This window comes from Macaca fascicularis, chromosome 9 (genome assembly GCF_037993035.2).
Source record: "Macaca fascicularis isolate 582-1 chromosome 9, T2T-MFA8v1.1".
Taxonomy (NCBI): domain Eukaryota; kingdom Metazoa; phylum Chordata; class Mammalia; order Primates; family Cercopithecidae; genus Macaca; species Macaca fascicularis.
Genome location: NC_088383.1, coordinates 45,640,872 through 45,666,961, shown reverse-complemented (window position 1 = coordinate 45,666,961; position 26,090 = coordinate 45,640,872).

The window sequence follows — 26,090 nt, the reverse complement described above, 5'->3', positions numbered from 1 at the left end:
AGGCTAGCAAAGAGATCCACGAAATACACATGTAACTCTGTGAGGTGAATTAACGGAACACTAAGCAGTTTCTCAGAAAGCTTCTTTCCAGATTTCATCTGAGGATATTTCCTTTTTCACCATAGCCCTCTATGGGCTTCCAAATATAACTTTGCCAATTCCACAAGAAGTGTCTTAGCGAAATGCTTCTTGAGGGGAAAGCTGTAACTCTGTGAGATGATTTCACAGAACACAAAGAAGTTTCTCAGAAAGCTTCTTTCTCTTTGTTATCGGAGGATATTTCCTTTGGCCCTAGAGACTTCAATGGGATCCGAAATATCTGCTGTCACATTCCACAGAAATAAGGCTAGCAAAGACATCCACGAAATACACATGTAACTCTGTGAGATGTATTAACAGAACACTAAGCAGTTTCTCAGAAAGCTTCTTTCCAGATTTCATCTGAGGATACTTTCTTTTTTACCATAGCCCTCTATGGGCTTCCCAATATCACTTTGCCAATTCCACATGAACTGTCTTAGCGCAAGGCTTCTTTAGGGGAAAGCTGTAACTCTGTGAGATGATTTCAGAGAACACAGAGAAGTTTCTCAGAAAGCTTCTTTCTCTTTGTTATCGGAGGATATTTCCTTTGGCCCTATAGTCTTCAAAGGGATCCTAAATATCTGTTCTCAGATTCCACAGAAATAAGGCTAGCAAAGAGATCCACGAAAGACACATAAAACTCTGTGAGATGAATTAACAGAACACTAAGCAGTTTCTCAGAAAGCTTCTTTCCAGATTTCATCTGAGCATATTTCCTTTTTCACCATAGCCCTCTATGGGCTTCCAAATATCACTTTGCCAATTCCACAAGAACTGTCTTATCGAAAGGCTTCTTGAGGGGAAAGCTGTAACTCTGTGAGATGATATCAGAGAACATAGAGAAATTTCTCAGAAAGCTTCTTTCTCTTTGTTATCGGAGGATATTTCCTTTGGCCCTATATTCTTCAATGGGATCCGAAATATCCGTTCTCAGATTCCACAGAAATAAGGCTAGCAAAGAGATCCAAGACATACACATGTAACTCTGTGAGATGAATTAACAGAACACTAAGCAGTTTCTCAGAAGGCTTCTTTCCAGATTTCATCTGAGGATATTTCCTTTTTCACCATAGCCCTCTATGGGCTTCCAAATATCACTTTACCAATTCCACAAGAACTGTCTTAGTGAAAGGCTTCGTGAGGGGAAAGCTGTAACTCTGTGAGATGATTTCACAGAACACAAAGAAGTTTCTCAGAAAGCTTCTTTCTCTTTGTTATCGGAGGATATTTCCTTTGGCCCTATTGTCTTCAAAGGGATCCGAAATATCTGTACTCAGATTCCTCAGAAATAAGGCTAGCAAAAAGATCCACGAAATACACATGTAGCTCTGTGAGATGAATTAAAAGAACTCTAAGCAGTTTCTCAGAAAGCTTCTTTCCAGATTTCATCTGAGGATATTTACTTTTTCACCGTAGACCTCTAAGGGCTTCCAAATATCACTTTGCCAATTCCACAAGAAGTGTCTTAGCGAAATGCTTCTTGAGGGGAAAGCTGTAACTCTGTGAGATGATTTCACAGAACACAAAGAAGTTTCTCAGAAAGCTTCTTTCTCTTTGTTATCGGAGGATATTTCCTTTGGCCCTAGAGTCTTCAATGGGATCCGAAATATCTGTTGTCAGATTCCACAGAAATAAGGCTAGCAAAGAGATCCACGAAATACACATGTAACTCTGTGAGATGTATTAACAGAACACTAAGCAGCTTCTCAGAAAGCTTCTTTCCAGTTTTCATCTGAGGAGATTTCCTTTTTCACCATAGCCCTCTATGGGCTTCCAAATATCACTTTTCCAATTCCACAAGAACTGTCTTAGCGAAAGGCTTCTTGAGGGAAAGCTGTATCTCTGTGAGATGATTTCACAGAACACAAAGAAGTTTCTCAGAAAGCTTCTTTCTCTTTGTTATCGGAGGATATTTCCTTTGGCCCTATAGTCTTCAAAAGATTCGAAATATCTGCATTCAGATTCCACAGAAATAAGGCTAGCAAAGAGATCCACGAAATACACATGTAATTCTGTGAGATGAATTAAAAGAACTCTAAGCAGTTTCCCAGAAAGCTTCTTTCCAGATTTCATCTGAGGATATTTACTTTTTCACCGTAGACCTCTAAGGGCTTCCAAATATCACTTTGCCAATTCCACAAGAAGTGTCTTAGCGAAATGCTTCTTGAGGGGAAAGCTGTAACTCTGTGAGATGATTTCACAGAACACAAAGAAGTTTCTCAGAAAGCTTCTTTCTCTTTGTTATCGGAGGATATTTCCTTTGGCCCTAGAGTCTTCAATGGGATCCGAAATATCTGTTGTCAGATTCCACAGAAATAAGGCTAGCAAAGAGATCCACGAAATACACATGTAACTCTGTGAGATGTATTAACAGAACACTAAGCAGTTTCTCAGAAAGCTTCTTTCCAGATTTCATCTGAGGATATTTCCTTTTTCACCCTAGCCCTCTATGGGCTTCCAAATATCACTTTGCCAATTCCAAAAGAACTGTCTTAGCGAAAGGTTTCTTTAGGGAAAGCTGTATCTCTGTGAGATGATTTCACAGAACACAAAGAAGTTTCTCAGAAAGCTTCTTTCTCTTTGTTATCGGAGGATATTTCCTTTGGCCCTATAGTCTTCAAAAGATCCGAAATATCAGCATTCAGATTCCACAGAAATAAGGCTAGCAAAGAGATCCACGAAATACACATGTAATTCTGTGAGATGAATTAACAGAACACTAAGCAGTTTCTCAGAAAGCTTCTTTCCAGATTTCATCTGAGGAGATTTCCTTTATCACCGTAGCCCACTATGGGCTTCCAAATATCACTTTGCCAATTCCCCAAGAACTGTCTTAGCGAAAGGCTTCTTGAGGGGAAAGCTGTATCTCTGTGAGATGATTTCACAGAACACAAAGAAGTTTCTCAGAAAGCTTCTTTCTCTTTGTTATCGAAGGATATTTCCTTTGGCCCTATGGTCTTCAAAGGGATCCGAAATATCTGTTCTCAGATTCCACAGAAACAAGGCTAGCAAAGAGATCCACGAAATACACAGGTAACTCTGTGAGATGAATTAACAGAACACTAAGCAGTTTCTCAGAAAGCTTCTTACCAGATTTCACCTGAGGAGATTTCCTTTTTCACCATTGCCCTCTAAGGGCTTCCAAATATCACTTTGCCAATTCCACAAGAACTGTCTTCGCGTAAGGCTTCTTGAGGGGAAAGCTGTAACTCTGTGAGATGATTTCAGAGAACACAAAGAAGTTTCTCAGAAAGCTTCTTTCTCTTTGTTATTGGAGGATATTTCCTATGGCCCTATAGTCTTTAATGGGATCCAAAATATCTGTTTTCCGAATCCACAGAAATAAGGCTAGCAAAGAGATCCACGAAATACACCTGTAACTCTGTGAGATGAATTAACAGAACACTAAGCAGTATCTCAAAAAGCTTCTTTCCAGGTTTCATCTGAAGATATTTCCTTTTTCACCATAGCCCTCTAGGGGTTCCAAATATCACTTTGCCAATTCCACAAGAACTGTCTTAGCGAAAGGCTTCTTGAGGGGAAAGCTGTAACTCTGTGATATGATTTCACAGAACACAAAGAAGTTTCTCAGAAAGCTTCTTTCTCTTTGTTATCGGAGGATATTTCCTTTGGCCCTATAGTTTTCAAAGGGATCCGAAATATCTGTTCTCAGATGCCACAGAAATAAGGCTAGCAAAGAGATAAACGAAATACACACGTAACTCTGTGAGATGAATTAACAGAACACTAAGCAGTTTCTCAGAAAGCTTCTTTCCAAATTTCATCTGAGGATATTTCCTTTTTCACCTTATCCTTCTATGTTCTTCCAAATATCACTTTGCCAATTCCACAAGAACTGTCTTAGCGAAAGGCTTCTTGAGGGGAAAGCTGTAACTCTGTGAGATGATTTCACAGAACACAAAGAAGTCTCTCAGAAAGCTTCTTTCTCTTTGTTATCGGAGGATATTTCCTTTGGTCCTATTGTCTTCAAAGGGATCCGAAATATCTGTTCTCAGATTCCACAGAAATAAGGCTAGCAAAGAGATCCACGAAATACACATGTAACTGTGTGAAATGAATTAACCGAACACTAAGCAGTTTCTCAGGAAGCGTCTTTCCAGATTTCATCTGAGGATATTTCCTTTTTCACCGTAGCCCTCTATGGGATTCCAAATATCACTTTGCCTATTCCGCAGGAACTGTATTAGCGAAAGGCTCCTTGAGGGGAAAGCTGTAACTCTGTGAGATGATTTCACAGAACACAAAGAAGTTTCTCAGAAATCTTCTTTCTTTTGTTATCGGAGGATATTTCCTTTTGCCCTATAGTCTTCAATGGGATCCCAAATATCTGTTCTCAGATTCCACAGAAATAAGGCTAGCAAAGAGATCCAAGAAATACACATGTAACTCTGTGAGATGAATTAACAGAACACTAAGCAGTTTCTCAGAAAGCTTCTTTGCAGATTTCATCTGAGGATATTTCCTTTTTCACCATAGCCCTCTATGGGCTTCCAAATATCACTTTGCCAATTCCACAAGAACTGTCTTAGCGAAAGGCTTCTTGAGGGGAAAGCTGTAACTCTGTGAGGTGATTTCACAGAACACAAAGAAGTTTCTCAGAAAGCTTCTTTCTCTTTGTTATCAGAGGATACTTCCTTTGGCCCTATAGTCTTCAAAGGGATCCGACATATATGTTCTCATATTCCACAGAAATAAGGCTAGCAAAGAGATCCACGAAATACACATGTAACGCTGTGAGAGGAATTAATAGAACACTAAGCAGTTTCTCTGAAAGCTTCTTTCCAGATTTCATCTGAGAATATTTCCTTTTTCACCGTAGCCCTCTATGGGCTTCCAAATATCACTTTGCCAATTCCACAAGAACTGTCTTAGCGAAAGGCTTCTTGAGGAGAAAGCTGTAACTATGTGAGATGATTTCAGAGAACACGAAGAAGTTTCTCAGAAAGCCTCTTTCCCTTTGTTATCGGAGGATATTTCCTTTGGCCCTATAGTCTTCGAAGGGATCCGAAATATCTGTTCTCAGATTCCACAGAAATAAGGCTAGCAAAGAGATCCAGAAAATACACATTTAACTCTGTGAGATGAATTAACAGAACACTAAGCAGTTTCTCAGAAAGCTTCTTTCCAGATTTCCTCAGAGGATATTTCCTTTTTCACCATAGCCCTCTATGGGCTTCCAAATATCACTTTGCCAATTCCACAAGAACTTTCTTAGGGAACGGCTTCTTGAGGCGAAAGCTGTAACTATGTGAGATGATTTCAGAGAACACGAAGAAGTTTCTCAGAAAGCTTCTTTCTCTTTGTTATCGGAAGATCTGTCCTTTGGCCCTATATTCTTCAATGGGATCCCAAATATCTGTTCTCAGATTCCACAGAAATAAGGCTAGCAAAGAGATCCACGAAATACTCATGTAACTCTGTGAGATGAATTAACAGAACCCTAAGCAGTTTCTCAGAAAGCTTCTTTCCAGATTTCATCTGAGGATATTTCCTTTTTCACCATAGCCCTCTAAGGGCTTCCAAATATCACTTTGCCAATTCCACAAGAACTGTCTTAGAGAAAGGCTTCTTGAGGGGAAAGCTGTAACTCTGTGAGATGATTTCACAGAACACAAAGAAGTTTCTCAGAAAGCTTCTTTCTCTTTGTTATCGGAGGATATTTCCTTTGCCCCTATAGTCTTCAAAGGGATCCGACATATCTGTTCTCAGATTCCACAGAAATAAGGCTAGCAAAGAGATCCACGAAATACACATGTAACTCTGTGAGATGAATTAAAAGAACACTAAGCAGTTTCTCAGAAAGCTTCTTTCCATATTCCATCTGAGGATATTTCCTTTTTCAACATAGCCCTCTATGGGCTTCCAAATATCACTTTGCCAATTCCACAAGAACTTTCTTAGTGAAAGGCTTCTTGAGGGGAAAGCTGTTACTCTGTGAGATGATTTCACAGAACACAGAGAAGGTTCTCAGAAAGCTTCTTTCTCTTTGTTATCAGAGGGTACTTCCTTTGGCCCTATAGTCTTCAACGGGATCCGAAATATCTGTTCTCAGATTCCACAGAAATAAGGCTAGCAAAGAGATCCACGAAATACACATGTAACGCTGTGAGAGGAATTAACAGAACACTAAGCAGTTTCTCAGAAAGCTTCTTTCCAGATTTCATCTGAGAATATTTCGTTTTTCACCGTAGCCCTCTATGGGCTTCCAAATATCACTTTGCCATTTCCACAAGAACTGTCTTAGCGAAAGGCTTCTTGAGGAGAAAGCTGTAACTATGTGAGATGATTTCAGAGAACACGAAGAAGTTTCTCAGAAAGCCTCTTTCCCTTTGTTATCGGAGGGTATTTCCTTTGCCCTATAGTCTTCAAAGGGATCCGACATATCTGTTCTCAGATTCCAGAGAAATAAGGCTAGCAAAGAGATCCACGAAATACACATGTAACTCTGTGAGATGAATTAACAGAACACTAAGCAGTTTCTCAGAAAGCTTCTTTCCAGATTTCATCTGAGGATATTTCCTTTTTCACCATAGCCCTCTAAGGGCTTCCAAATATCACTTTGCCAATTCCACAAGAACTGTCTTAGCGAAAGGCTTCTTGAGGGGAAAGCTGTAACTCTGTGAGATGATTTCAGAGAACACAGAGAAGTTTCTCAGAACGCTTCTTTCTCTTTGTTATCGCAGGATATATCCTTAGGCCCTATAGTCTTCAAAGGGATCCGAAATATCTGTTCTCCGATTCCAGAGAAATAAGGCTAGCAAAGAGATCCACGAAATACATATGTAACTTTGTGAGATGAATTAACAGAACACTAAGCAGTTTCTCAGAAAGCTTCTTTCCATATTCCATCTGAGGATATTTCCTTTTTCAACATAACCCTCTATGGGCTTCTAAATATCACTTTGCCAATTCCACAAGAACTGTCTTAGTGAAAGGCTTCTTGAGGGGAAAGCTGTAACTCTGTGAGATGATTTCACAGAACACAGAGAAGTTTCTCAGAAAGCTTCTTTCTCTTTGTTATCGGAGGATATTTCCTTTGGCCCTATGGTCTTCAAAGGGATCCGAAATATCTGTTCTCAGATTCCACAGAAATTAGGCTAGCAAAGAGATCCACGAAATACACATGTAACTCTGTGAGATGAATTAACAGAACACTAAGCAGTTTCTCAGAAAGCTTCTTTCCAGATTTCATCTGAGGATATTTCCTTTTTCACCATAGCCCTCTAAGGGCTTCCAAATATCACTTTGCCAATTCCACAAGAACTGTCTTCGCGAAAGGCTTCTTGAGGGGAAAGCTGTAACTCTGTGAGATGATTTCAGAGAACACAGAGAAGTTTCTCAGAACGCTTCTTTCTCTTTGTTATCGCAGGATATATCCTTTGGCCCTATAGTCTTCAAAGGGATCCGAAATATCTGTTCTCCGATTCCAGAGAAATAAGGGTAGCAAAGAGATCCACGAAATACTCATGTAACTCTGTGAGATGAATTAACAGAACACTAAGCAGTTTCTCAGAAAGCTTCTTTCCAGATTTCATCTGAGGATATTTCCTTTTTCACCATAGCCCTCTACGGGCTTCCAAATATCACTTTGCCAATTCCACAAGAACTGTCTTAGCGAAAAGCTTCTTGAGGGGAAAGCTGTAACTCTGTGAGATGACTTCACAGAACACAGAGAAGTTTCTCAGAAAGCTTCTTTCTCTTTGTTATCGGAGGATATTTCCTTCGGCCCTGTAGTCTTCAATGGGATCCGAAATATCTGTCTCCGATTCCACAGAAATAAGGCTAGCAAAGAGATCCACGAAATACACATGTAAATCTGTGAGATGAATTAACAGAACACTATGCAGGTTCTCAGAAAGCTTCTTTCCAGATTTCATCTGAGGATATTTCCTTTTTCACCATAGCCCTCTATGGGCTTCCAAATATCACTTTGCCAATTCCACAAGAACTGTCTTAACGAAAGGCTTCTTGAGGGGAAAGCTGTAACTCTGTGAGATGATTTCACAGAACACAAAGAAGTTTCTCAGAAAGCTTCTTTCTCTTTGTTATCGGAGGATAATTCCTTTGGCCCTATAATCTTCAAATGGATCCGAAATATCTGTTCTCAGATTTCACAGAAATAAGGCTAGCAAAGAGATCCACGAAATACACATGTAACTCTGGGAGATGAATTAACAGAACACTAAGCAGTTTCTCAGAAAGCTTCTTTCCAAATTTCATCTGAGGATATTTCCTTTTTCACCTTATCCTTCTATGTTCTTCCAAATATCACTTTGCCAATTCCACAAGAACTGTCTTAGCGAAAGGCTTCTTGAGGGGAAAGCTGTAACTCTGTGAGATGATTTCACAGAACACAAAGAAGTCTCTCAGAAAGCTTCTTTCTCTTTGTTATCGGAGGATATTTCCTTTGGTCCTATTGTCTTCAAAGGGATCCGAAATATCTGTTCTCAGATTCCACAGAAATAAGGCTAGCAAAGAGATCCACGAAATACACATGTAACTGTGTGAAATGAATTAACCGAACACTAAGCAGTTTCTCAGGAAGCGTCTTTCCAGATTTCGTCTGAGGATATTTCCTTTTTCACCGTAGCCCTCTATGGGATTCCAAATATCACTTTGCCTATTCCGCAGGAACTGTATTAGCGAAAGGCTCCTTGAGGGGAAAGCTGTAACTCTGTGAGATGATTTCACAGAACACAAAGAAGTTTCTCAGAAATCTTCTTTCTTTTGTTATCGGAGGATATTTCCTTTTGCCCTATAGTCTTCAATGGGATCCGAAATATCTGTTCTCAGATTCCACAGAAATAAGGCTAGCAAAGAGATCCAAGAAATACACATGTAACTCTGTGAGATGAATTAACAGAACACTAAGCAGTTTCTCAGAAAGCTTCTTTGCAGATTTCATCTGAGGATATTTCCTTTTTCACCATAGCCCTCTATGGGCTTCCAAATATCACTTTGCCAATTCCACAAGAACTGTCTTAGCGAAAGGCTTCTTGAGGGGAAAGCTGTAACTCTGTGAGGTGATTTCACAGAACACAAAGAAGTTTCTCAGAAAGCTTCTTTCTCTTTGTTATCAGAGGATACTTCCTTTGGCCCTATAGTCTTCAAAGGGATCCGACATATATGTTCTCAGATTCCACAGAAATAAGGCTAGCAAAGAGATCCACGAAATACACATGTAACGCTGTGAGAGGAATTAATAGAACACTAAGCAGTTTCTCTGAAAGCTTCTTTCCAGATTTCATCTGAGAATATTTCCTTTTTCACCGTAGCCCTCTATGGGCTTCCAAATATCACTTTGCCAATTCCACAAGAACTGTCTTAGCGAAAGGCTTCTTGAGGAGAAAGCTGTAACTATGTGAGATGATTTCAGAGAACACGAAGAAGTTTCTCAGAAAGCCTCTTTCCCTTTGTTATCGGAGGATATTTCCTTTGGCCCTATAGTCTTCAAAGGGATCCGAAATATCTGTTCTCAGATTCCACAGAAATAAGGCTAGCAAAGAGATCCAGAAAATACACATTTAACTCTGTGAGATGAATTAACAGAACACCAAGCTGTATTTCAGAAAGCTTCTTTCCAGATTTCACCTGAGGATATTTCCTCTTTCTCCATAACCATCTAAGGGCTTCCAAATATCACTTTTCCAATTCCACAAGAACTGTCTTCGCAAAAGGCTTCTTGAGGGGAAAGCTGTAACTCTGTGAGATGATTTCAGAGAACACAAAGAAGTTTCTCAGAAAGCTTCATTCTCTTTGTTATCGCAGGATATTTCCTTTGGCCCTATAGTCTTCAATGGGATCCAAAATATCTGTTCTCCGATTCCACAGAAATAAGGCTAGCAAAGAGATCCACGAAATACACATGTAACTCTGTGAGATGAATTAACAGAACACTAAGCAGTTTCTCAGAAAGCTTCTTTCCAGATTTCATCTGAAGATATTTCCTTTTTCACCATAGCCCTCTATGGGCTTCCAAATATCACTTTGCCAATTCCACAAGAACTGTCTTAGCGAAAGGCTTCTTGAGGGGAAAGCTGTAACTCTGTGAGATGATTTCACAGAACACAAAGAAGTTTCTGAGAAAGTTTCTTTCTCTTTGTTATCGGAGGATATTTCCTTTGGCCCTATAGTCTTCAAAGGGATCCGAGATATCTGTTCTCAGATTCCACAGAAATAAGGCTAGCAAAGAGATGCACGAAATACACATGTAACGCTGTGAGATGCATTAACAGAACACTAAGCAGTTTCTCAGAAAGCTTCTTTCCAGATTTCATCTGAGGATTTTTCCTTTTTCAACATAGCCCTCTATGGGCTTCCAAATATCACTTTGCCAATTCCACAAGAACTGTCTTAGCGAAAGGCTTCTTGAGGGGAAAGCTGTAACTCTGTGATATGATTTCACAGAACACAAAGAAGTTTCTCAGAAAGCTTCTTTCTCTTTGTTATCGGAGGATATTTCCTTTGGCCCTATAGTCTTCAAAGGGATCCGAAATATCTGTTCTCAGATTCCACAGAAATAAGTCTAGCAAAGAGATCCACGAAATACACATGTAACTCTTTGAGGTGAATTAACAGAACACTAAGCAGTTTCTCAGAAAGCTTCTTTCGAGATTTCATCTGAGGATATTTCCTTTTTCACCATAGCCCTCTATGGGCTTCCAAATATCACTTTGCCAATTCCACAAGAACTTTCTTAGGGAACGGCTTCTTGAGGCGAAAGCTGTAACTATGTGAGATGATTTCAGAGAACACGAAGAAGTTTCTCAGAAAGCTTCTTTCTCTTTGTTATCGGAGGATCTGTCCTTTGGCCCTATATTCTTCAAAGGGATCCCAAATATCTGTTCTCAGATTCCACAGAAATAAGGCTAGCAAAGAGATCCACGAAACACTCATGTAACTCTGTGAGATGAATTAACAGAACCCTAAGCAGTTTCTCAGAAAGCTTCTTTCCAGATTTCATCTGAGGATATTTCCTTTTTCACCATAGCCCTCTAAGGGCTGCCAAATATCACTTTGCCAATTCCACAAGAACTGTCTTAGAGAAAGGCTTCTTGAGGGGAAAGCTGTAACTCTGTGAGATGATTTCACAGAACACAAAGAAGTTTCTCAGAAAGCTTCTTTCTCTTTGTTATCGGAGGATATTTCCTTTGGCCCTATAGTCTTCAAAGGGATCCGACATATCTGTTCTCAGATTCCACAGAAATAAGGCTAGCAAAGAGATCCACGAAATACACATGTAACTCTGTGAGATGAATTAAAAGAACACTAAGCAGTTTCTCAGAAAGCTTCTTTCCATATTCCATCTGAGGATATTTCCTTTTTCAACATAGCCCTCTATGGGCTTCCAAATATCACTTTGCCAGTTCCACAAGAACTTTCTTAGTGAAAGGCTTCTTGAGGGGAAAGTTGTTACTCTGTGAGATGATTTCACAGAACACAGAGAAGGTTCTCAGAAAGCTTCTTTCTCTTTGTTATCAGAGGGTACTTCCTTTGGCCCTATAGTCTTCAACGGGATCCGACATATCAGTTCTCAGATTCCACAGAAATAAGGCTAGCAAAGAGATCCACGAAATACACATGTAACGCTGTGAGAGGAATTAACAGAACACTAAGCAGTTTCTCAGAAAGCTTCTTTCCAGATTTCATCTGAGAATATTTCGTTTTTCACCGTAGCCCTCTATGGGCTTCCAAATATCACTTTGCCATTTACACAAGAACTGTCTTAGCGAAAGGCTTCTTGAGGAGAAAGCTGTAACTATGTGAGATGATTTCAGAGAACACGAAGAAGTTTCTCAGAAAGCCTCTTTCCCTTTGTTAACGGAGGATATTTCCTTTGCCCTATAGTCTTCAAAGGGATCCGACATATCTGTTCTCAGATTCCAGAGAAATAAGGCTAGCAAAGAGATCCACGAAATACACATGTAACTCTGTGAGATGAATTAACAGAACACTAAGCAGTTTCTCAGAAAGCTTCTTTCCAGATTTCATCTGAGGATATTTCCTTTTTCACCATAGCCCTCTAAGGGCTTCCAAATATCACCTTGGCAATTCCACAAGAACTGTCTTAGCGAAAGGCTCCTTGAGGGGAAAGCTGTAACTCTGTGAGATGATTTCAGAGAACACAGAGAAGTTTCTCAGAACGCTTCTTTCTCTTTGTTATCGCAGGATATATCCTTTGGCCCTATAGTCTTCAAAGGGATCCGAAATATCTGTTCTCCGATTCCAGAGAAATAAGGCTAGCAAAGAGATCCACGAAATACATATGTAACTTTGTGAGATGAATTAACAGAACACTAAGCAGTTTCTCAGAAAGCTTCTTTCCATATTCCATCTGAGGATATTTCCTTTTTCAACATAGCCCTCTATGGGCTTCCAAATATCACTTTGCCAATTCCACAAGAACTGTCTTAGTGAAAGGCTTCTTGAGGGGAAAGCTGTAACTCTGTGAGATGATTTCACAGAACACAGAGAAGTTTCTCAGAAAGCTTCTTTCTCTTTGTTATCGGAGGATATTTCCTTTGGCCCTATGGTCTTCAAAGGGATCCGAAATATCTGTTCTCCGATTCCAGAGAAATAAGGGTAGCAAAGAGATCCACGAAATACACATGTAACTCTGTGAGATGAATTAACAGAACACTAAGCAGTTTCTCAGAAAGCTTCTTTCCAGATTTCACCTGAGGATATTTCCTCTTTCTCCATAACCATCTAAGGGCTTCCAAATATCACTTTTCCAATTCCACAAGAACTGTCTTCGCAAAAGGCTTCTTGAGGGGAAAGCTGTAACTCTGTGAGATGATTTCAGAGAACACAAAGAAGTTTCTCAGAAAGCTTCATTCTCTTTGTTATCGCAGGATATTTCCTTTGGCCCTATAGTCTTCAATGGGATCCAAAATATCTGTTCTCCGATTCCACAGAAATAAGGCTAGCAAAGAGATCCACGAAATACACATGTAACTCTGTGAGATGAATTAACAGAACACTAAGCAGTTTCTCAGAAAGCTTCTTTCCAGATTTCATCTGAAGATATTTCCTTTTTCACCATAGCCCTCTATGGGCTTCCAAATATCACTTTGCCAATTCCACAAGAACTGTCTTAGCGAAAGGCTTCTTGAGGGGAAAGCTGTAACTCTGTGAGATGATTTCACAGAACACAAAGAAGTTTCTGAGAAAGTTTCTTTCTCTTTGTTATCGGAGGATATTTCCTTTGGCCCTATAGTCTTCAAAGGGATCCGAGATATCTGTTCTCAGATTCCACAGAAATAAGGCTAGCAAAGAGATGCACGAAATACACATGTAACGCTGTGAGATGCATTAACAGAACACTAAGCAGTTTCTCAGAAAGCTTCTTTCCAGATTTCATCTGAGGATTTTTCCTTTTTCAACATAGCCCTCTATGGGCTTCCAAATATCACTTTGCCAATTCCACAAGAACTGTCTTAGCGAAAGGCTTCTTGAGGGGAAAGCTGTAACTCTGTGATATGATTTCACAGAACACAAAGAAGTTTCTCAGAAAGCTTCTTTCTCTTTGTTATCGGAGGATATTTCCTTTGGCCCTATAGTCTTCAAAGGGATCCGAAATATCTGTTCTCAGATTCCACAGAAATAAGTCTAGCAAAGAGATCCACGAAATACACATGTAACTCTTTGAGGTGAATTAACAGAACACTAAGCAGTTTCTCAGAAAGCTTCTTTCGAGATTTCATCTGAGGATATTTCCTTTTTCACCATAGCCCTCTATGGGCTTCCAAATATCACTTTGCCAATTCCACAAGAACTTTCTTAGGGAACGGCTTCTTGAGGCGAAAGCTGTAACTATGTGAGATGATTTCAGAGAACACGAAGAAGTTTCTCAGAAAGCTTCTTTCTCTTTGTTATCGGAGGATCTGTCCTTTGGCCCTATATTCTTCAAAGGGATCCCAAATATCTGTTCTCAGATTCCACAGAAATAAGGCTAGCAAAGAGATCCACGAAACACTCATGTAACTCTGTGAGATGAATTAACAGAACCCTAAGCAGTTTCTCAGAAAGCTTCTTTCCAGATTTCATCTGAGGATATTTCCTTTTTCACCATAGCCCTCTAAGGGCTGCCAAATATCACTTTGCCAATTCCACAAGAACTGTCTTAGAGAAAGGCTTCTTGAGGGGAAAGCTGTAACTCTGTGAGATGATTTCACAGAACACAAAGAAGTTTCTCAGAAAGCTTCTTTCTCTTTGTTATCGGAGGATATTTCCTTTGGCCCTATAGTCTTCAAAGGGATCCGACATATCTGTTCTCAGATTCCACAGAAATAAGGCTAGCAAAGAGATCCACGAAATACACATGTAACTCTGTGAGATGAATTAAAAGAACACTAAGCAGTTTCTCAGAAAGCTTCTTTCCATATTCCATCTGAGGATATTTCCTTTTTCAACATAGCCCTCTATGGGCTTCCAAATATCACTTTGCCAGTTCCACAAGAACTTTCTTAGTGAAAGGCTTCTTGAGGGGAAAGTTGTTACTCTGTGAGATGATTTCACAGAACACAGAGAAGGTTCTCAGAAAGCTTCTTTCTCTTTGTTATCAGAGGGTACTTCCTTTGGCCCTATAGTCTTCAACGGGATCCGACATATCAGTTCTCAGATTCCACAGAAATAAGGCTAGCAAAGAGATCCACGAAATACACATGTAACGCTGTGAGAGGAATTAACAGAACACTAAGCAGTTTCTCAGAAAGCTTCTTTCCAGATTTCATCTGAGAATATTTCGTTTTTCACCGTAGCCCTCTATGGGTTTCCAAATATCACTTTGCCATTTACACAAGAACTGTCTTAGCGAAAGGCTTCTTGAGGAGAAAGCTGTAACTATGTGAGATGATTTCAGAGAACACGAAGAAGTTTCTCAGAAAGCCTCTTTCCCTTTGTTAACGGAGGATATTTCCTTTGCCCTATAGTCTTCAAAGGGATCCGACATATCTGTTCTCAGATTCCAGAGAAATAAGGCTAGCAAAGAGATCCACGAAATACATATGTAACTTTGTGAGATGAATTAACAGAACACTAAGCAGTTTCTCAGAAAGCTTCTTTCCATATTCCATCTGAGGATATTTCCTTTTTCAACATAGCCCTCTATGGGCTTCCAAATATCACTTTGCCAATTCCACAAGAACTGTCTTAGTGAAAGGCTTCTTGAGGGGAAAGCTGTAACTCTGTGAGATGATTTCACAGAACACAGAGAAGTTTCTCAGAAAGCTTCTTTCTCTTTGTTATCGGAGGATATTTCCTTTGGCCCTATGGTCTTCAAAGGGATCCGAAATATCTGTTCTCCGATTCCAGAGAAATAAGGGTAGCAAAGAGATCCACGAAATACACATGTAACTCTGTGAGATGAATTAACAGAACACTAAGCAGTTTCTCAGAAAGCTTCTTTCCAGATTTCATCTGAGGATATTTCCTTTTTCACCATAGCCCTCTATGGGCTTCCAAATATCACTTTGCCAATTCCACAAGAACTGTCTTAGCGAAAAGCTTCTTGAGGGGAAAGCTGTAACTCTGTGAGATGACTTCAGAGAACACAGAGAAGTTTCTCAGAAAGCTTCTTTCTCTTTGTTATCGGAGGATATTTCCTTCGGCCCTGTAGTCTTCAATGGGATCCGAAATATCTGTCTCCGATTCCACAGAAATAAGGCTAGCAAAGATATCCACGAAATACACATGTAAATCTGTGAGATGAATTAACAGAACACTAAGCAGGTTCTCAGAAAGCTTCTTTCCAGATTTCATCTGAGGATATTTCCTTTTTCACCATAGCCCTCTATGGGCTTCCAAATATCACTTTGCCAATTCCACAAGAACTGTCTTAACGAAAGGCTTCTTGAGGGGAAAGCTGTAACTCTGTGAGATGATTTCACAGAACACAAAGAAGTTTCTCAGAAAGCTTCTTTCTCTTTGTTATCGGAGGATATTTCCTTTGGCCCTATAATCTTCAATGGGATACGAAATATCTGTTCTCCGATTCCACAGAAATAAGGCTAGCAAAGAGATCCACGAAATACACATGTAACACTGTGAGATGAATTAACAGAACACTAAGCAGTTTCTCAGAAAACTTCTTTCCAGATTTCATCTGAGGATATTTCCTTTTTCACCGTAGCTCTCTATGGGCTTCCAAATATCACTTTGCCAATTCCACAAGGACTGTCTTAGCGAAGGCTTCTTGGGGGGAAAGCTGTAACTCTGTGAGATGATTTCACAGAACACAAAGAAGTTTCTCAGAAAGCTTCTTTCTCTTTGTTATCGGAGGATATTTCCTTTGGCCCTATAGTCTTCAAAGGGATCCGAGTATCTGTTCTCAGATTCCATAGAAGTAAGGCTAGCAAAGAGATCCGCGAAATACACATGTAACTCTGTGAGATGAATTAACAGAACTCTAAGCAGTTTCTCAGAAAGCTTCTTTCCAGATTTCATCGGAGGATATTTCCTTTTTCACCATAGACCTCTAAGTGCTTCCAAATATCACTTTGCCAATTCCACAAGAACTGTCTTAGCGAAAGGGTTCTTGAGGAGAAAGCTGTAACTCTGTGAGATGATTTCACAGAACACGAAGAAGTTTCTCAGAAAGCCTCTTTCCCTTTGTTATCGTAGGATATTTCCTTTGGCCCTGTAGTCTTCAAAGGGATCCGAAATATCTGTTCTCAGATTCCACAGAAATAAGGCTAGCAAAGAGATCCAGGAAATACACATTTAACTCTGTGAGATGAATTAACAGAACACTAAGCAGTTTCTCAGAAAGCTTCTTTCCAGATTTCATCGGAGGATAATTCCTTTTTCACCATAGCCCTCTATTGGCTTCCAAATATCACTTTGCCAATTCCACAAGAACTGTCTTGGCGAAAGGCTTCTTGAGGGGACAGCTGTAACTCTGTGAGATGATTTCACAGAATACAAAGACGTTTCTCAGAAAGCTTCTTTCTCTTTGTTATCGGAGGATATTTCCTTTGGCCCTATAATCTTCAATGGGATCCGAAATATCTGTTCTCAGATTCCACAGAAATAAGGCTAGCAAAGAGACCCAAGACATACACATGTTACTCTGTGAGGTGAATTAAAAGAACACTAAGCAGGTTCTCAGAAAGCTTCTTTCCAGATTTCATCAGAGGATATTTCCTTTTTCCCCATAGACCTCTATGGGCTTCCAAATATCACTTTGCCAATTCCACAAGAACTTTCTTAGCGAAAGGCTTCTTGAGGAGAAAGCTGTAACTATGTGAGATGATTTCAGAGAACACGAAGAAGTTTCTCAGAAAGCCTCTTTCCCTTTGTTATCGGAGGATATTTCCTTTGGCCCTATAGTCTTCAAAGGGTTCCGAAATATCTGTTCTCCGATTCCACAGAAATAAGACTAGCAAAGAGTTCCACGAAATACACACGTAACTCTGTGAGATGAATTAACAGAACACTAAGCAGTATCTCAGAAAGCTTCTTTCCAGATTTCATCTGAAGATATTTCCTTTTTCACCATAGCCCTCTATGGGCTTCCAAATATCACTTTGCCAATTCCACAAGAACTGTCTTAGCGAATGGCTTCTTGAGGGGAAAGCTGTAACTCTGTGATATTATTTCACGGAACACAAAGAAGTTTTTCAGAAAGTTTCTTTCTCTTTGTTATCTGAGGATATTTCCTTTGGACCTATAGTCTTCAAATGGATCCGAGATATCTGTTCTCAGATTCCACAGAAATAAGGCTAGCAAAGAGATCCACGAAATACACATGTAACTCTGTGAGATGCATTAACAGAACACTAAGCGGTTTCTCAGAAAGCTTCTTTCCAGATTTCATCTGAGGATATTTCCTTTTTCACCATAGCCCTCTAAGGGCTTCCAAATATCACTTTGCCAATTCCACAAGAACTGTCTTAGTGAAAGGCTTCTTGAGGGAAAGCTGTAACTCTGTGAGATGATTTCACAGAACACAGAGAAGTTTCTCAGAAAGCTTCTTTCTCTTTGTTATTGGAGGATATTTCCTTTGGCCCTATGGTCTTCAAAGGGATCCGAAATATCTGTTCTCAGATTCCACTGAAATAAGGCTAGCAAAGAGATCCACGAAATACACATGTAACTCTGTGAGATGAATTAACAGAACACTAAGCAGTTTCTCAGAAAGCTTCTTTCCAGATTTCATCTGAGGATATTTCCTTTTTCACCGCAGCCCTCTGTGGGCTTCCAAATATCACTTTGCCAATTCCCCAAGAACTGTCTTAGCGAAAGGCTTCTTGAGGAGAAAGCTGTAACTCTGTGAGATGATTTCAGAGAACACAAAGAAGTTTCTCAGAAAGCTTCTTTCTCTTTGTTATCGGAGGATATTTCCTTTGGCCCTATAGTCTTCAAAGGGATCCGAAATATCTGTTCTCAGATTCATCAGAAATAAGGCTAGCAAAGAGATCCACGAAATACAGATGTAACTCTGTGAGATGAATTAACAGAACACTAAGCAGTTTCTCAGAAAGCTTCTTTCCAGATTTCATCTGAGGATATCTCCTTTTTCACCGCAGTCCTCTGTGGGCTTCCAAATATCACTTTGCCAATTCCCCAAGAACTGTCTTAGCGAAAGGCTTCTTGAGGAGAAAGCTGTAACTCTGTGAGATGATTTCAGAGAACACAAAGAAGTTTCTCAGAAAGCTTCTTTCTCTTTGTTATCGGAGGATACTTCCTTTGGCCCTATAGTCTTCAAAGGGATCCGAAATATCTGTTCTCAGATTCCTCAGAAATAATGCTAGGAAAGAGATCCACGAAATACACATGTAACTCTGTGATGTGAATAAACAGAACACTAAGCAGTTTCTCAGAAAGCTTCTTAACAGATTTCATCGGAGGATATTTCCTTTTCCACCATAGCCCTCTAGGGGCTTCCAAATATCACTTTGCCAATTCCACAGGAACTGTCTTAGCGAAAGCCTTCTTGAGGGGAAAGTTGTAACTCTGTGAGATGATTTCACAGAACACAGAGAAGTTTCTCAGAAAGCTTCTTTCTCTTTGTTATCGGAGGATATTTCCTTTGGCCCTATAGTCTTCAAAGGGATCCGAAATATCTGTTCTCTGATTCCACAGAAATAAGGCTAGCAAACAGATCCACGAAATACAGATGTAACTCTGTGAGATGAATTAACAGAACACTAAGCAGTTTCTCAGAAAGCTTCTTTCCAGATTTCAACTGAGGATATTTCCTTTTTCACCGTAGCCTCTATGGGCTTCCAAATATCTCTTTGCCAATTCCAAAAGAACTGTCTTAGGGAAAGGCTTCTTCAGGGGAAAGCTGTAACTCTGTGAGATGATTTCACAGAACACAAGTTTCTCAGAAAGCTTCTTTCTCTTTGTTATCGGAGGATATTTCCTTTGGCCCTAGAGTCTTCAAAGGGATCCGAAATATCTGTTCTCAGATTCCACAGAAATAAGGCTAGCAAAGAGATCCACGAAATACACATGTAACTCTGTGAGATGCATTAACAGAACACTAAGCAGTTTCTCAGAAAGCTTCTTTCCAGATTTCATGTGAGGATATTTCCTTTTTCACCATAGCTTACTACGGGCTTCCAAATATCACTTTGCCAATTCCCGAAGAACTGTCTTAGCGAAAGGCTTCTTGAGGAGAAAGCTGTAACTCTGTGAGATGATTTCACAGAACACAAAGAAGTTTCTCAGAAAGCTTCTTTATCTTTGTTATCAGAGGATATTTCCTTTGGCCCTATAGTCTTCAAAGGGATCCGAAATATCTGTACTCTGATTCCACAGAAAAAAGGCTAGCAAAGAGATCCACGAAATACACATGTAACTCTGTGAGATGAATTAACAGAACACTAAGCAGTTTCTCAGAAAGCTTCTTTCCAGATTTCATCTGAGGATATTTCCTTTTTCACCGTAGCCCTCTGTGGGCTTCCAAATATCACTTTGCCAATTCCCCAAGAACTGTCTTAGCGAAAGTCTTCTTGAGGAGAAAGCTGTAACTCTGTGAGATGATTTCAGAGAACAGAAAGAAGTTTCTCAGAAAGCTTCTTTCTCTTTGTTATCGGAGGATATTTCCTTTGGCCCTATAGTCTTCAAAGGGATCCGAAATATCTGTTCTCAGATTCCTCAGAAATAAGGCTAGCAAAGAGATCCACGAAATACACATGTAACTCTGTGAGATGAATTAACAGAACACTAAGCAGTTTCTCAGAAAGCTTCTTTCCAGATTTCATCGGGGGATATTTCCTTTTCCACCATAGCCCTCTATGGGCTTCCAAATATCACTTTGCCAATTCCACAGGAACTGTCTTAGCGAAAGTCTTCTTGAGGGGAAAGCTGTAACTCTGTGAGATGATTTCACAGAACACAGAGAAGTTTCTCAGAAAGCTTCTTTCTCTTTGTTATCCGAGGATATTTCCTTTGCCCTGTAGTCTTCAAAGGGATCCGAAATATCTGTTCTCTGATTCCACAGAAATAAGTCTAGCAAAGAGATCCACGAAATACACATGTAACTCTGTGAGATGAATTAACAGTACACTAAGCAGTTTCTCAGAAAGCTTCTTTCCAGATTTCAACTGAGGATATTTCCTTCTTCACCGTAGCATCTATGGGCTTCCAAATCTCTTTGCCAATTCCACAAGAACTGTCTTAAAGAAAGGCTTCTTGAGGGGAAAGCTGTAACTCTGTGAGATGATTTCACAGAACACAAGTTTCAAAGAAAGCTTCTTTCTCTTTGTTATCGGAGGATATTTCCTTTGGCCCTAGAGTCTTCAAAGGGATCCGAAATACCTGTTCTCAGATTCCACAGAAATAAGGCTAGCAAAGAGATCCACGAAATACACATGTAACACTGTGAGATGAATTAACAGAACACTAAGCAGTTTCTCAGAAAGCTTCTTTCCAGATTTCATATCAGGAGATTTCCTTTTTCACCATAGCCCTCTATGGGCTTAAAAATATCACTTTGCCAATTCCACAAGAACTGTCTTAGCGAAAGGCTTCTTGAGGGGAAAGCTGTAACTCTGTGAGATGATTTCGCAGAACACAAAGAAGTTTCTCAGAAAGCCTCCTTCTCTTTGTTATCGGAGGATATTTCCTTTGGCCCTATAATCTTCAATAGGATCCGAAATATCTGTTCTCTGATTCCACAGAAATAAGGCTAGCAAAGAGATCCACGAAATACACATGTAACTCTGTGAGATGAATTAACAGAACACTAAGTAGTTTCTCAGAAAGCTTCTTTCCAGATTTCATCTGAGGATATTTCCTTTTTCACCATAGCCCTCTATGGGCTTCGAAATATCACTTTGCCAATTCCACAAGAACTGTCTTAGCGAAAGGCTTCTTGAGGGGAAAGCTGTAACTCCGTGAGATGATTTCGCAGAACACCAGGAAGTTTCTCAGAAAGCCTCTTTCTCTTTGTTATCGGAGGATATTTCCATTGGCCCTACAGTCTTCAAGGGGATCCGAAATATCTGTTCTCTGATTCCACAGAAATAAGGCTAGCAGAGATCCACGAAATACACATGTACCTCTGTGAGATGAATTAAGAGAACACTAAGCAGTTTCGCAGAAAGTTTCTTTCCAGATTTCATCTCAGGATATTTCCTTTTTCACCATAGCCCTCTATGGGCTTCCGAATATCACTTTGACAATTCCACAAGAACTGTCTTGGCGAAAGGCTTCTTGAGGGGAAAGCTGTAACTCTGTGAGATGATTTCACAGAACACAAAGAAGTTTCTCAGAAAGCCTCGTTCTCTTTGTTATCGGAGGATATTTCCTTTGGCCCTATTGTCTTCTATGGGATACGAAATATCTGTTCTCTTATTCCACAGAAATACGGCTAGCAAAGAGATCCACGAAATACACATGTAACTCTGTGATATGAATTAACAGAGCACTAAGCAGTCTCTCAGAAAGCTTCTTTCCAGATTTCATCTGAGGATATTTCCTTTTTCACCGTAGCCCTCTGTGGGCTTCCAAATATCACTTTGCCAATTCCACAAGAACAGTCTTAGCGAAAGTCTTCTAGAGGGGAAAGCTGTAACTCTCTGAGATGATTTCACAGAACACAAAGAAGTTTCTCAGAAAGATTCTTTGTCTTTGTTATCAGAGGATATTTCCTTTGGCCCCATAGTCTTCAAAGGGATCCGAAATATCTGTACTCAGATTCCACAGAAATAAGGCTAGCAAAGAGATCCACGAAATACACATGTAACTCTGTGAGATGAATTAACAGAACACTAAGCAGTTTCTCAGAAAGCTTCTTTCCAGTTTTGAACTGAGGATATTTCCATTTTCACCGTAGCCCTCTATGGACTTCCAAATATCTCTTTGCCAATTCCACAAGAACTGTCTTAGCGTAAGGCTTCTTGAGGGGAAAGCTATAACTCTGTGAGATGATTTCACAGAACACAAAGAAGTTTCTCAGAAAGCTTCTTTCTCTTTGTTATCGGAGGATATTTCCTTTAGCCCTATAGTCTTCAAAGGGATCCGAAATATCTGTTCTCAGATTCCACAGAAATAAGGCAAGCAAAGAGATCCACGAAATACACATGTAAGTCTGTGAGATGAATTAACAGAACACTAAGCAGTTTCTCAGAAAGCTTCTTTCCTGATTTCATCTGAGGAGATTGCCTTTTTCACCATAGCAATCTATGGGCTTCAAATATCACTTTGCCAATTCCACAAGAACTGTCTTAGCGAAAGGCTTCCTGAGGGGAAAGCTGTAACTCCTTGAGATGATTTCACAGAACACAAAGAAGTTTCTCAGAAAGCTTCTTTCTCATTGTTATCGGAGGATATTTCCTTTAGCCCTATAGTCTTCAAAGGGATCCGAAATATCTGTTCTCAGATTCCACAGAAATAAGGCAAGCAAAGAGATCCACGAAATACACATGTAACTCTGTGAGATGAATTAACAGAACACTAAGCAGTTTCTCAGAAAGCTTCTTTCCAGATTTCATCTGAGGATATTTCCTTTTTCACCGTAGCCCTCTATGGGCTTCCAAATATCACTTTGCGAATTCCACAAGAACTGTCTTAGTGAAAGGCTTCTTGAGGGGAAAGCTGTAACTCTGTGAGATGATTTCACAGAACACAAAGAAGTTTCTCAGAAAGCTTCTTTCTCTTTGTTATCGAAGGATATTTCCTTTGTCCCTAGTGTCTTCAAAGGGATCCGAAATATCTGTTCTCAGATTCCTCAGAAATAAGGCTAGCAAGAGATCCACGAAATACACATGTAACTCTGTGAGATGAATTAACAGAACACTAAGCAGTTTGTCAGAAAGCTTCTTTCCAGATTTCAACTGAGGAGATTGCCTTTTTCACCATAGCCCTCAAGGGGCTTCAAATATCACTTGGACAATTCCACAAGAACTGTCTTAGCGAAAGGCTTCTTGAGAGGAAAGTTGTAACTCTGTGAGATGATTTCACAGAACACAAAGAAGTTTCTCAGAAAGCTTCTTTCTCTTTGTTATCGGAGGATATTTCCTTTAGCCCTATAGTCTTCAAAGGGATCAGAAATATCTGTCCTCAGATTGCACAGAAATAAGGCAAGCAAAGAGATCCAAGAAATACATATGTAACTCTGTGAGATGAATTAACAGAACACTAAGCAGTTTCTCAGAAATCTTCTTTCCAGATTTCATCTGAGGATATTTCCTTTTTCACCATAGCCCTCTATGGGCTTCCAAATATCACTTTGCCAATTCCACAAGAACTGTCTTAGCGAAAGGCGTCTTGAGGGGAAAGCTGTAACTCTGTGAGATGATTTCACCGAACAAAAAGAAGTTTCTCAGAAAGTATCTTTCTCTTTGTTATCGGAGGATATTTCCTTTGGCCCTATAGTCTTCAAAGTGATCCGAAATATCTGTTCTCAGATTCCACAGAAATATGGCTAGCAAAGAGATCCACGAAATACACATGTAACTCTGTGAGATGAATTAACAGAACACTAAGCAGTTTCTCAGAAAGATTCTTTCTCTTTGTTATCGGAGGATATTTCCTTTGGCCCTATAGTCTTCAACGGGATCCGAAATATCTGTACTCAGATTCCACAGAAATAAGGCTAGCAAAGAGATCCACGAAATACACATGTAACTCTTTGAGATGAATTAACAGAACACTAAGCAGTTTCTCAGAAAGCTTCTTTCCAGATTTCATCTGAGGATATTTCCTTTTTCACAGTAGCCCTCTATGGGCTTCCAAGTATCACTTTGCCAATTCCACAAGAACTGTCTTAGCGAAAGGATTCTTGAGGGGAAAGCTGTAACTCTGTGAGATGATTTCACAGAACACAAAGAAGTTTCTCAGAAAGCTTCTTTCTCTTTGTTATCGGAGGATATTTCCTTTTGCCCTAGAGTCTTCAAAGGGATCCGAAATATCTGTTCTCAGAGTCCTCAGAAATAAGGCTAGCAAAGAGATCCACGAAATACACATGTAACTCTGTGAGATGAATTAACAGAACACTTAGCAGTTTCTCAGAAAGCTTCTTTCCAGATTTCATCTGAGGATATTTCCTTTTTCACCGTAGCCCTCTATGGGCTTCCAAATATCACTTGGCCAATTCCACAAGAACTGTCTTAGCGAAAGGCTTCTTGAGGGGAAAGCTGTAACTCTGTGAGATGATTTCACAGAACACAAAGAAGTTTCTCAGAAAGCTTCTTTCTCTTTGTTATCGGAGGATATTTCCTTTGCCCCTATTGTCTTGAAAGGGATCCGAAATATCTGTACTCAGATACCAAAGAAATAAGGCTAGCAAAGAGATCCACGAAATACACATGTAACTCTGTGAGATGAATTAACAGAACAGTAAGTAGTTTCTCAGAAAGCTTCTTTCCAGATTTCATCTGAGGAGATTGCCTTTTTCAAAATAGCCGTCTATGGGCTTCAAATATAACTTTGCCCATTCCACAACAACTGTCTTAGCGAAAGGCTTCTTGAGGGGAAAGCTGTAACTCTGTGAGATGATTTCACAGAACACAAAGAAGTTTCTCAGAAAGCTTCTTTCTCTTTCTTATCCGAGGATATTTCCTTTGGCCCTAGAGTCTTCAAAGGGATCCGAAATATCTGTTCTCAGATTCTACAGATAAGGCAAGCAAAGAGATCCACGAAATACACATGTAACTCTGTGAGATGAATTAACAGAACACTAAGCAGTTTCTCAGAAAGCTTATTTCCAGATTTCATCTGAGGTTATTTCCTTTTTCACCGTAGACCTCTATGGGCTTCCAAATATCACTTTGCCAATTCCACAAGAACTGTCTTAGCGAAAGGCTTCTTGAGGGGAAAGCTGTAACTCTGTGAGATGATTTCACAGAACACAAAGAGGTTCATTAGAAAGCTTCTTTCTCTTTGTTATCGGAGGATATTTCCTTTGGCCCTATAGTCTTCAGGGGATTGGAAATATCTGTTCTCAGATTCCACAGAAATAAGGCTAGCAAAGAGATCCACGAAATACACATGTAAGTCTGGGAGATGAATTAACAGAACACTCAGCAGTTTCTCAGAAAGCTTCTTTCCAGGTTTCATCTGAGGAGATTTCCTTTTTCACCATAGCCCTCTATGGGCTTCCAAATATCACTTTGCCAATTCCACAAGAACTGTCTTAGCGAAAGGCTTCTTGAGGGTAAAGCTGTAACTCTGTTAGATGATTTCACCGAACACTAAGAATTTTCTCAGAAAGCTTCTTTCTCTTTGTTATCGGAGAATATTTCCTTTGGCCCTATAGTCTTCAAAGGGATCCGAAATATCTGTACTCAGATTCCACAGAAATAAGGCTAGCAAAGAGATCCACGAAATACACATGAAACTCTCTGAGATGAATTTTCAGAACACTAAGCAGTTTCTCAGAAATCTTCTTTCCAGATTTCATCTGAGGATATTTCCTTTTTCACCGTAGCCCTCTATGGGCTTCCAAATATCACTTTGCCAATACCACAAGAACTGTCTTAGCGAAAGGCTTCTTGAGGGGAAAGCTGTAACTCTGTGAGATGATTTCAGAGAAC